General features: G+C 38.0%; 1 pseudogene; it reads left to right on the plus strand.

Moving 5' to 3' along the window:
- Nucleotides 1–433: 433 nt before the first annotated feature.
- Nucleotides 434–506, plus strand: LOC113184989 (U2 spliceosomal RNA; annotated as a pseudogene).
- Nucleotides 507–12,197: the final 11,691 nt, after the last annotated feature.

Raw genomic sequence — 12,197 nt, forward strand, 5'->3', positions numbered from 1 at the left:
CCAAGATTGAAAAGGCTGCAGCTGGCTAGCATTATGCTGTCTTCATGGTAATCACAGGGGTATGAGCTGCAAGCCAAAGGACAAAAGAACCTTTAAATCCTTTGGACATGTCACATTGCCCTTGACTAGAGCAAGTTACATGGCTCAACATCAATAGAATGGAGGAATACACCACACCCACTCTAGAGTTTTGTAGGTGTATGTGTTATGGAGAGATGAGGGATGGAGAGAATAATTGTGGACAATAATCAAATCTAGTGCATATGGCTTCACTTTATATGAACTCTGTCTTTGCGCCTTCACCCTCCCATCTCAATTTTATTGCTAATATATCCTGTGGGAGTGAAAGGGCTTTCTATAACTAGTTTGAATTTTAAAGGAAGAGAATAGCTTCCAGATTGCTTAATGGCCATAAATCTAGAAGCTCTTATATATCGCTTCTCAGCCTTTTGGCTAAGATCAAGTGTAGAAGCTCTTATAGCTAATATTCTTTTTTTTTTTTTTTTTTTTTTTTTAAAGAGAGAGTGAGAGAGGAGAGAGAGAGAGAGAGAGAGAGAGAGAGAGAGAGAGAGAGAATTTTTAATATTTATTTTTTAGTTCTCGGCGGACACAACATCTTTGTTGGTATGTGGTGCTGAGGATCGAACCCGGGCCGCACGCATGCCAGGCGAGCGCGCTACCGCTTGAGCCACATCCCCAGCCCTAATATTCTTTTTTCTGTTCTTTTTTTTTTAATTTTTATTTTTTTTAGTATCAGAGATTGAACCCAGGGGGGCTTTACCACTGAGTCATATCCCTGTTCTTTTTATTTTTCATTTTGAAACAGGGTCTCACTGTTTCAAACTCACTGTTTCTCTAGTTGCTCAGGGCCTTGCTGAGTTGCTGAGGCTGGCCTTGAACTCAAGATTCTCCTGCCTCAGCCTCCTGAGCCACTGGGATTATAGGTGTGTGTAACTGCACCAGGCTGATTTTCTATTTTGGCACAACCTCTGGCTTCTTTCTTGATTTATTTTAAGATAAAAATTAATATTTTAAGATGTTTTTAAGATTTTATTTTCCTTCAGTGTGTGGGTAGGATCCAGGGCTTTGCACATTCTAGGCAAGCTATCTACCACTGAGATATATGCCCAGACCAAATTTCATGTTTTGATGCAGTGTACACATGAGTGTATATATACATGTTTTGAACAACTAATAAAAAAAAATGTTTTGAACAACTAATAAAAAAAGAGAGTGTAAATATACAATGAAGTTACTAAGAGATAAGTGGTCCTATTTACTGCCAGATTTAGAGGGCCTAAAATAGTGCTAAGCATATAACAGATGCTCAATAAATATTTGTTGATTGAAATATATTGTTTGATTATTTACCAATGATTATTACTCATAAGTGAATAATAGTGAGGTATATATAATCAGTATCCTCTGATTTCTTACTGTCTGTTAACCACACTGAAACGGTATTTATAATGTCACACATTGAAAAATTATAATTGCATTTGCTCTTTTCAGAACTTAGAAAAATTATTAGATGACTTTTATCTCTCTTGTTTTTGAAAAATCATTTGTTTACATATTTTTAACTTAGGAGACAGCAGTTTTGCCATGTTAGCCAAGACAGTCTCAAATTCCTTAGCTCAAGCAATCTTCCTGCCTCAGACTCCCAAGTAGCTGGGACTACAGGAATAGATCTTGCTATTTACAAAATCCTTTTGATGTGATTAGAGTCCTTAGAGCATCTAAATGGACAGAAATATGTATCAATATAAACAAAATTTATAAATTTTCAAGATTATAAATGTCAGTGAAATATCATTTAAATTACTTTTAAAAAACATTTAATATTAAATTATGTATGATGTAGACATAATAGTGTCCTGATACATGAGAAAATAAATGTAAAATGAAAAAGTGCTTCTCAAAAGATTTCCTTTTGAAAAGGAAGTGAATTAATTCCTGGGGTTGATTTTATGAAAACCGAACACATTATAAAACAAAGAACTTAATTGAAAGACATTTTGCATGTTATCATAGGTCATCTATTTTGGGAAGAGCAAGACCAGTGCCTTCTAGGGCTTTCTTCAATGATTCTGAAAGTTTGGGCTACTTCCTCTGCTTTCTTACAGGAAACATTTTATTATAGCTTAAATGTGCACTAACATCTTACATTATAATCATCTTGCCAGATATATTAATGACAATAAAAAAGGAAGGAAACTAATATTCATGAAGTATCTACTAGATGCCTGTGCTAAAAGCAAAGCCTTTTTAAGATGAGAAATATTCCCATTTCAGAAAAAGAGAAAACTAGGCTCAGAAGTTTGTGGCTGAGTTTTTTTGACACTGGAATCATGTTCTTTTACATGAGCCAAAACCTAAGAAAACTGTCCTTTGGGTAGTATACTGACTGGCTGGTATGAACTCCTCTGTAAATAATTGCAGTGTAATAAAACAAAGCTTTATTTAGAGATAAACAACAACTAAGTACATATGTTTTGCAATAGACAAATCACAGTGGTGCAAAGTCCTACGGTGGGTATTCCCCAACACCACATGAGAGGCCTCAAGAAAAAGATCGAATTCACATCCACTTTCTAAGTGCTCCCCAGGAGTGGGCTGAGTTGATGTGGGTTTCTCCTGGCTGGAATTCCTCCTGTGGTTATTCCCACAGGGTCTGCAGCAGTGACCTTACTCTTGGCCTCAAAGTCCACTTCCTCTTCTGGTGTTGTTTTGTTTTTCTCATGCTTCTAGACCTGCTTTCCTAGCCTAGTGGAGCCTTAACACTTTATTCTTTGTGTGTGTGGGGCTGGGGGGGGGGGCAGGGAGTGAGTTGTATCAGAGATTGAACCCAGGGCCACTGTCCCTGTGAGCTCCATCCCCAGCCCTTTTTATTTTATTTTATTGGTACAGGGATTGAACCCAGGAGTGCTTTACCACTGAGTTATACCCCTAACCCTTTTTATTTTGAGACAGGGTCTCAATAAGTTGCTTAAGGCCTCACTAAATTGTTGAGGCTGGGTTCAATCTCTAATACAACTAACTCACACACTCTCTCTCTCTCTCTCTCTCTCTCTTTCTCACACACACACACACACACACACAGACACACACACACACAGACACACACACACACACAGACACACACACACACTTTATCACTGAGTTACATCCCAGCCCGGCAATCTGCTTCAATATTTCCTTTTTTTTTTTTTTTTTAAATCTGTCCTTGTTTATAATCAATGTAAGGAGAAAACCTATTTTATTGTCATAAAAATAACAAGAGGCACAGATTAGAATAAGTTAAGTGCTAGGAGACTTTATAGACGAGAAGGATAAACAGATTCCCACGGTTCTGAGGCAGTGGAAAGTGGAGCCAGCCTTGAAGCACGTGCTGACTACAGATCAACCTAACATCATTCTCTAGGCGGGTGTTAAAGGACTCAAAGATGTAAGGAGCACAGTGGGGCTGTCATTCGGGTAGAACAAAGGCATCAACACTGTTCTGAGTCATCTTTCCTCTTCCTTACAGAACTCTAAGAGGGTTTTCTTTCTTCTTGGACCATGCCTTCACTTTCAGCCCTGAGCTTATGAGAAAAAGACACTTTGGCCTTGCTTTGGGCCTAATGCAGAGATGTTCTTGTGTGGTTCTATCCCCAGCTTGGGAGAGTAAGAAGTGACTATCAGGCAGAAGCTCTGACCAGAAGAGTAATGAATGTGCGCTTCACTGGAAATGGCTCTCTGTCATCTCTCTCCAGAGACGCTTACAGTATAGCAATAGGGAATGGCTAAGGATTTGAAAGTAAACAGACCATCCTTAGATGGTTGCTCTAAGTATAGGAGGAAGAGTTGAGAGAGCCCTAGCAGACATCAGCAGGGCTGGTAGCAGAATTTGGGAAAGTTCTAGAGGACTGTGCCATTATCCTAGGTAAGTTTATGGGACTCAGTGCTCAGGATACCTGGGGTCAGACAATTTCTGTGCTAAAAGGGGCTTCATGTGCATTCATGGGAACATCACCTGGTAAAGTAGTAACCCCATTTATATGAACCAAGCAAGTGACCACATTTATGAAACTATTGATTGATAGACTGTGAAGCAATATTAATAATAAATAAATAAATAATAAATATAATATGGCAAGCATCTTGAGATGAGATCATTCTGGAATAGAGTGGACCCTAACTCCAGTAATGAGTGTCCTTATAAGAGACAGACAGGAAGATACAGAGACACGGGGGAAAAGGCTGTGTAAAGATGGAGGGCAACCAAAAGCCAAGGAGTACCAAAGATTGCCAGCAGCTACCAAAAACTAGTGAAAAAGCCTGGGAGTGTAGCTCAGTGGCTGAATACCTCTGGTTTCAACCCTCAATCCTGGGGAGGAAATTAATGACCAAAGGGTCAAATGAATAGTTCCAGACCACTCCACTGCCCCAATTTACTAACCCAGGTTAAAAAAATTTTTTTTGGTACTGGGGATTGAATGGATTGAACCCAGGGGTGCTTTATCATTGTGTTAAGACTCCAGCCCTTTTTGGTTTTTATTTTGAGACAGGATCTCCCTAAGTTGCTGAGGCTGGCCTCAAACTTGTGCTCTTCCTGTTTCAGCAGGATGGGATGACAGATGTGTGCTACTACCCCCAGCAACACAAGTAAATTATAATGTGTATGGGAATATTGGTTAATTCATGTATTACCCTCCCCCAAGTTATGTATTTGCATTTATAACTAGCATCAGGATATATCTTAAGTTATTGCTTGTTTTTATTTATTTTTTTCTTCAAAGCAGTGTAAACTTGTTGCAAATGAAATCTTACCCAAAGCCCTTTAAAGCTCAGAAGCTCAAGTTCAAATGTGGTGGCATGGGATGAGGTCAGGAGAGGTGGTAGTCTTTCAAGGTCTTTTCTTTCTCTATTTCTGGAGAAATGAGTAATCCCAGAGGAGCCCTATGTCCTAAATTGAATATGTGATAACCAACTACTAAAATAGTCCCAAGAGAGTGAGAACTTTGTTCTGGAAGATCTACAGAGATTTTAAAGTGGATGTAGAGTTCTTTCATGATAGACTTTGCCAGAATTTACTTCCTTTTTTTTTTTTTTTTTTTTGTACCAGGGATTAAACTCGGGGGCACTTGACCACTGAGCCACATCCCCAGCCCTATTTTGTATTTTATGTAGAGACAAGGTCTCACTGAGTTGCTTAGCACCTTACTTTTGCTGAGGCTGGCTTTATATTCGTGATTCTTCTGCCTCATTGTCCCTAGCTGCTGGGATTATAGATGTATATCACTGGGCCCAGCTCCAAGATTTTCTTCTTGAGATAATCAACTTACTTGAGATAGTAGGGATTATTTTTTCATCTTAAGATCCAATTAAATAATTTGATTATAAAAATTATACATAAACTGAATATAGCAGCATGCATCTATAATCCCAGCAATTTGAGAGGCTGAGGCAGGAGGATCACAGGTTCGAGGCAAACCTTAGCGACTTAGTAAGACATTTCTCAAAAAATAAAAAGGTTTGGGTATGTAGCTCCATGGTAAAGTGCCCTTGGGTTCAGTCCCTAATACAAAAAATAGAAATAACCCAGAGCTTTCTCCAAAATCCATATTGCCTCACGAGTAAAGGATCAGGGAAGGGAGTGGTAGAGCTTGGAAAATTTCTATATTTGGTTGTAAGAGATGTACACATTAACATACCATCTACCCCACCCTACCTCTGGAATGAAAAACATTATATAATTGTTATACTGTGATATTTCAATTTAGTAGTGAAGGATGTTTTTAAGTTTTTTTTTTTTTTTTTCCAGAGAGACAGATTTATTTTGGAAAGCAGATACACACTCAAGGGAGAATGTGGACTATCTTGAGAGTCAGAAACCTGTTTTTAAATTTTTAGGAAAAGAGAACAGAAAAGACTAACTCTATTATATAGCCACATTACCATTTCATTGATAATTCTTTTGAGAATATATTTTTCCTCCATGAAAACAAAATATGTTTAAATGATAGCTTCATGTTTTTGTTAGAACTGATTCTGTTAATATGTGCAGGAAAGAACTATTCACATTGCACATCATGCAATTCAGATTTTTCAGGCATTTCATGTGCAATTTGATAAACTATCTTTTATTAGGTGCTTTATACTTTCTGGAATTACTATTGTCAGAGAGCAATCTGTCTTCCTTGATGTATTACTCATCTTGGTTGTAAATGTATTTGTCTGCAAAAAACTGTAGACCCAAGAAAAAGAGGCATATACAAGGGCTTATCTGCTTCAAGCAACATGATATCTGGGGGCACACTTCCAGTGCTGAGATGGTGACACGACCATTTTTTTGTATGGCTCTCATTTTCATGGTCAAAAGGTAATTTGAAACTGGGTGCAGTGGCCTACACCTGTAATCCCAGCAACTCTGGAGGCTGAGGCAGTAGGATAGCAAGTTCAAAGCCAGCCTCAGTGACTTAATGAGGCTCTAAGTGAATATTAATGAGACCTTGTCTCAAAATAAAAAATAAGAAGAACTGAGGATGTGGCTCAGTTGTAAAGCACCCCCTGCCTGGTTTAATCCCCAGTAGCAAAAATAAAACAAAAGGCTAGGGATGTAGTTCAGTGGTAAAGCACCCCAATACCAAAAAAAAAAAAAAAAGATAGCTTTGCTTCAGGTATCCCCTTAGTGTTCTAAGTAGGAAGAAAAAGAAGGAAGTACTAAGTTACTAAGTGGAAAGGAAATTGCCAGCCTTGTGCTTAAAAGAGATTTTCTGGAAACTTTTCTCAAGCAGAGAGACTTCTGTTAATACTTCCTTGGCCAGAACTGGGTCTATGGCTGCCCTACTTCTAAGCAAGCGTCTCACTTTCCAGCCTGTGTATGAGTTGAGGCGGCTGGTTAGAAAAGTGATAAAATGGCTGTTGAGGGAGCCAGCTTTTAATCTATCACCATTGATGTGGGACTTCTACTGAGTCCTTGTCATGTGGAATTACTTTAAACAAACAAAAAGTTTTTAGTTCAGAAGTTCCAGTTTAAGAATGCAGTGTCCTCACCACTTATTTCCTCTTTCAAATGATAGATTTGGGCTGTCTTGTCTCTAAATAGCTACTTATTGTAGCTTGTGTTTTGAGAGCAGCATATCTAAGATCAAATGACAAAATGAAGGGAAACATCTTGTGACCTTTTTGGTTTTGGTCATTTGGGATGTATTTCTTGCCAGGACAGACAGTTCAGTATTTTGAAATATTCTGGTGTTTATTTGTTCAAGACCAAGACAGAACCACCATGAATAATGAATGTAGATATATAGAATATAATGAAAAAAGAGCCAAATACAGTTTTGAAATTATGTAAGTATATTAAATTAAGACAATTTCAATCAAAGAACTATATTAACTTTAGAGAGAAAAATTTTATTGCTATATGGGTAAAATTTCACATTGTAGTTCTTAAATGCTACTAATGACATCTGATCATGTTGAGCATAAAAATATCTAACTTGAGTAGCAGATCCTACTATAATTCTAGTATCAGATTATTGTAATTCAGAGCTCTAAAATATTCTTTATAATTAGAATAAAATACTCTTATTAGAGAAACTTTGTAAATGATGAGAGAAGAGTCCTCAGGCATCCACTAATGTAATAGTTAACATTGTGATGTATTTCGGTTTATGAACAGAAAATACTGATGGCCACTATTTATTGAGTGAATTTTTCTATGCAAATAATTTTATGTATGATTTAATGATCTCAAAAACTCTACAAAGCTGGGTCTGGTGGTGCATGCCCTGTAATCCCAATGTTTCCAGAAGCCAAGCTAGGAAGATTGCATATTCAAAGACAGCCTCAGAAATTTAGCAAGGCCCCAAGCAACTTAACAGGACCTTGTCTCAAAATAAAAAATAAAAAGGGCCGGAGATATGGCTCAGTGGTTGAGCACCCCTGGGTTAATTCCCTGTTACCACACACACACACACACACACACACACACACACACAGAGCTGGGTACAATTTCTCTCTCTCTCTTTCTTTCTTTTTTCCCTCCCTTTCTTTTTTCCTTCTTTCTTTCTTTCATTCATTCTGTAGTACTGGGAATACAACCCAGGGATGGAGGGATAATCTACCCCTGAGCTGCATCCCCAGCTGTTTTTCAAAATTCTGAGTCAGCATCTCACTAAAATGCCCAGCTGGATTAAGCTGGCATCCTGCCTCAGCTTCCTGAATCGCTGGATTATAGATGTGTGCCACCACACCTGGCCTTATCCCCTTATTTACAGATGAAGATGGTTATGCTAAATTAGTTGTTCAAAGTCACATGGTAAGGAGCACAGCTAGATGGGAACTCAAAAAATCTTCAAAACTTCCATATTCTCAGAAATGACCAGGTAGTATTGGGGCTCTAGGAGAATAAAAAGTAAAGTAGATGGTCTCAAAGTTTTTCTAACACTTATTTTTCCAGGTATTATTTGATTCAAGATTCTGACAGTCCAGAAAGACTGATGACCAAGCTGTCCATAAGTAGCCTATATCTGAGAGCTATATTGGTTCTTACTCTTCCTGAGGGATAAAATTTTGTATCTCTTTAGATTTGGTGAGCTCCTAGCTCCTCCATCATGTTCAATGCATTTCCTTTGGCCTTAATTTCCAGACCATTTCCAATGCACCCTATCAAAGAACAATGATGTATAATAGTTTGTTATTTTCCTGTGCTGGGAAGTGAACCTAGGACTATGCCCATGCTAGGCAACTATTCTGCATTGAGCTGTATCCCGTCTGTCTGTCTGTCTATCTATCTGATGTCTATTTTTATGTTATTGGGGATTGAACCCAGGAGTGTTCTTTCTACTCCTGAGCTATATTCTTCAGACCTTTATTTATTTTTTATTTGGAGACAGAGTCTTACTAAGTGTCCAGGCTGGGCTTCACCTTGAGATCCTCCTACTTTACCACCAGAGTCACTGGGATTACAGGTGTGTCCTACCACACCAAGCCACATCCCCCTTTTTTTGGATACCAGGAATTAAACCCAGGGCAGCACTTAACCACTGAGCCACATCTCCAGCCCTTTTTATTTATTTTTTTATTTTGAGACAGGGTCTTGTCAAGTTGTTTAGGCCCTTGCTAAATTGCTGAGACTGGTCTCGAACTTGAGATCCCCCTGTCTCAGCCTCCCAAACTGCTGGGATTGCAGGTGTGTGCTACTGCACCCAGCGATTTTTTTTTTTCTTTTGAGATAGGGTCTTTCTAAATTGTTAGAAACTGGCTTGGAGCTTTCGATCCTCCTGCTTCGGTCACCTGAGTTTCTGGGATTACAGGTATCTATCACCATGAAAAATACAATAGATTTTTTTTTACTTAAAAATCTCAATGGTCTTTCCATGGGAAAGATAGGTTGCCAACAAGGAACCTATAGATGAACTTTTTAAAAACAGTTGATTAGTCAGAAATTTCATTAATAAATGTAGTTATATTGTATGTTCCTTGTGTCCTGTCCTGATTGACCCTTTGTAAAAAATCTCTTTCTTAGTTCCATTTGATCACTTTATTATTGAAAGCTATGTACATAGGTCCCTAATAATTTGCTAATTCAAATTTAGCCATTACCACTTAGCAGGCACCTTACCTGTTTTATATTCGAGCTGGTATACCATTTAGGTTCAGTAAAAAATATTCATACTCTTTTGTTTAAGGAAGTTCTAGTTGTGCAAAAAATTGAAACAACAACAAAAAAATGAAGTAAAAGCCCCCTTAAACTGTTTCCAATTCCCATTCCCTCCCAGAGGTAAATTCAGTGATCATTTAGAAGGTTTGGCAACGTAGCTCAGTGGTAGAGTGCTTGTCTAGCAAGGCCCTGGGTTCAATCTTCTCTACAGTAAAAATATTAAAAGAGCCAGACATAGTAGTGCACAGTTGTAATCCCAGCAACTCGGGAGGCAGAGGCAAGAGGACTATAAGTTTAAAGCCAGCTTCAGCAGTTTTGTGAGGCCCTAAACAATTCAGTAACACCTTGTCTCAAAATGAGAAAAAAAAAAGAGGGGGTGGTGTGCTGGGGATATGGTTCAGTGGTAAAGCACTCCTGGGTTCAGTCCCTGGTCAAAAATACAAAAATAATAATAAAATTTAAAAAGAAATGATCAGCTTGAGGTAGAATCTTCCAGTTCTTTTTCTGTATACTTACCTACATAAGTATGTCCACATACAGAAATATAGAAAGTTTTTTGGTATGTGTTATTTAAAAATTCAAACATGCTAATCAATGTGATTTGCTTGTTTCTCATAATCATATGTCTTGGAGCTGTTTCCACATCAGTACAAAAGCTCGATCTTATTTTTTCTAATGGCTGCCAGATATTACACAATATGGATCTACAATGGATTACTTAACTAGTCCTGTTTTGATGGACGATTTGTTGTTTGTACTTAGGAAGCTGTAGGGAACATCCTTAGACATTTCTCTTTCTACACATGTGCCAGCATTTCTGTAGGGTAGATATCTAGCAGCCATTTTCTCAGGTTGAATATGCACAACTTAAAAACTTTAATAGACACAATAAAAAGGACTCACAGCCAAGTACATATCAGTTTATGCCACTGTTTCCTTGTGATCACACCATAGTTTTGTTTCTTCACAGATATTCCTACCGAAAATCATTCTTATGTTCCATCTCTCATTTTCTCTAAAACTTTCAGTGATCAATTTTGAATTAAATGACTATACTAAAGATGTATTCTTAGTTGCAAATAATAGAAAAGTTACTTGAACCAGCTTAGATAAAAAAATAGCAATTTATTGGCTCATGTAACCAAGCTCTGGGGAAGGCCCCAGTTTAGCTACATCTTAAGGCAACCAGCACTTAGGGACAGCTTTCTCTTTTACTGAAGGGCATTTTCTTTGACAGTTCTTCATCTCCTGATACAAACCCTTTATTAGATATAAGGTTTGCAAATGTTTTCCCTCATTGAAGTTTTGTCTGTAATTCTCTTAACACTATACTTCAAAGAGCAGTTTTTAATTTTGATGAAATTTAATTTATTAGTTTTTTTTTTAACTGATCATGATTGTCATGTTTTTAACCAAAAAAAAAAAAAAAAAAATGGATAATTAAAGTCCCAAAGACTTTTTCCCCAAATGTGGTATTGAACCCAGTGATGCTGTATCACTGAGCTTCATCCCCAGTGCCACAGTCTGGCTGGGCACAAAATCAGGAGCCACTCAAGCAGGAACAAACTTTATTTCCAAAATTCCCGCGAAAAATGCCACGCACGTGGCCTTCTCCCGGGACACACTACACCAACAGGAAATCCCACCTCCGGAATTCCCTCCTACCGCACTTCCCCAACCAATGGGAACTCTCCGGGAGTCCCTCCAGAGCTCCAAAATAGCAGGCCTAGGCAGACAGTAGGGGTCTAATCTCCAATTGAATGCACATCTTAACATAATCATTATCATCTCAAAGGCTTGCTGGGGTCAACTTTCAACCAAAAATGCCATGCTTCATTCCTACTTGGCTATGGCTCTCAGCACCCCAGCCCTTTTTATTTTTTGGGCCTCAGCACCACATACAAACAAAGATGTTGTGTCTGCCGAAAACTAAAAAATAAACATTAAAAAATTCTCTCTCTCTCTCTCTCTTTTTTTTTTTTTTAAAAAAAGAGAGTGTCTCACTAAGTTGTCCAGGTTGATCTTGTACTTGAGATCCTCAGCCGCAGCCTCCTAAGTCATTGGCATTACAGGTGTGTGTCTCTGCGCTCAGCTCCAAAGATTTTTTTCCCCCCTATGTTATCATGTTTAAAATTTGTATAAGTTTGAGGATTTACTTAGATTTGATCAGTGATCAGTTTTGAGCTAATTTTTGTACTTAAATGTCTTAGTCTATTTTTCTGTTGCTATACCAAAACATCAGAGACTGAGTGATTTATAAAGAAAAGATATTTATTTAGCTCATAGTTCTGGAAGTCCAAGAGCATGGTACAGATTTGATCAGCTTTGGGCAGAACCTAGTACAGCTCCAACTCAGGGTGAAAAGTGAAAGGACAACCTGGCATCTGTGGAAGATAAGCACACATGCAAGAAAACGCTTGCTTTATAATAGTCTTCTGTCTAGAGAACTAATCTTCCAAGTACTAATTAATGCCCTCATGAGGGCAAACCCCCCATGATCTAAAGAACCCACTTCCCAATACCACTGCAATAGGAATCAAATTTTAAC

Source organism: Urocitellus parryii, chromosome 8 (genome assembly GCF_045843805.1).
Source record: "Urocitellus parryii isolate mUroPar1 chromosome 8, mUroPar1.hap1, whole genome shotgun sequence".
Lineage (NCBI taxonomy): Eukaryota > Metazoa > Chordata > Mammalia > Rodentia > Sciuridae > Urocitellus > Urocitellus parryii.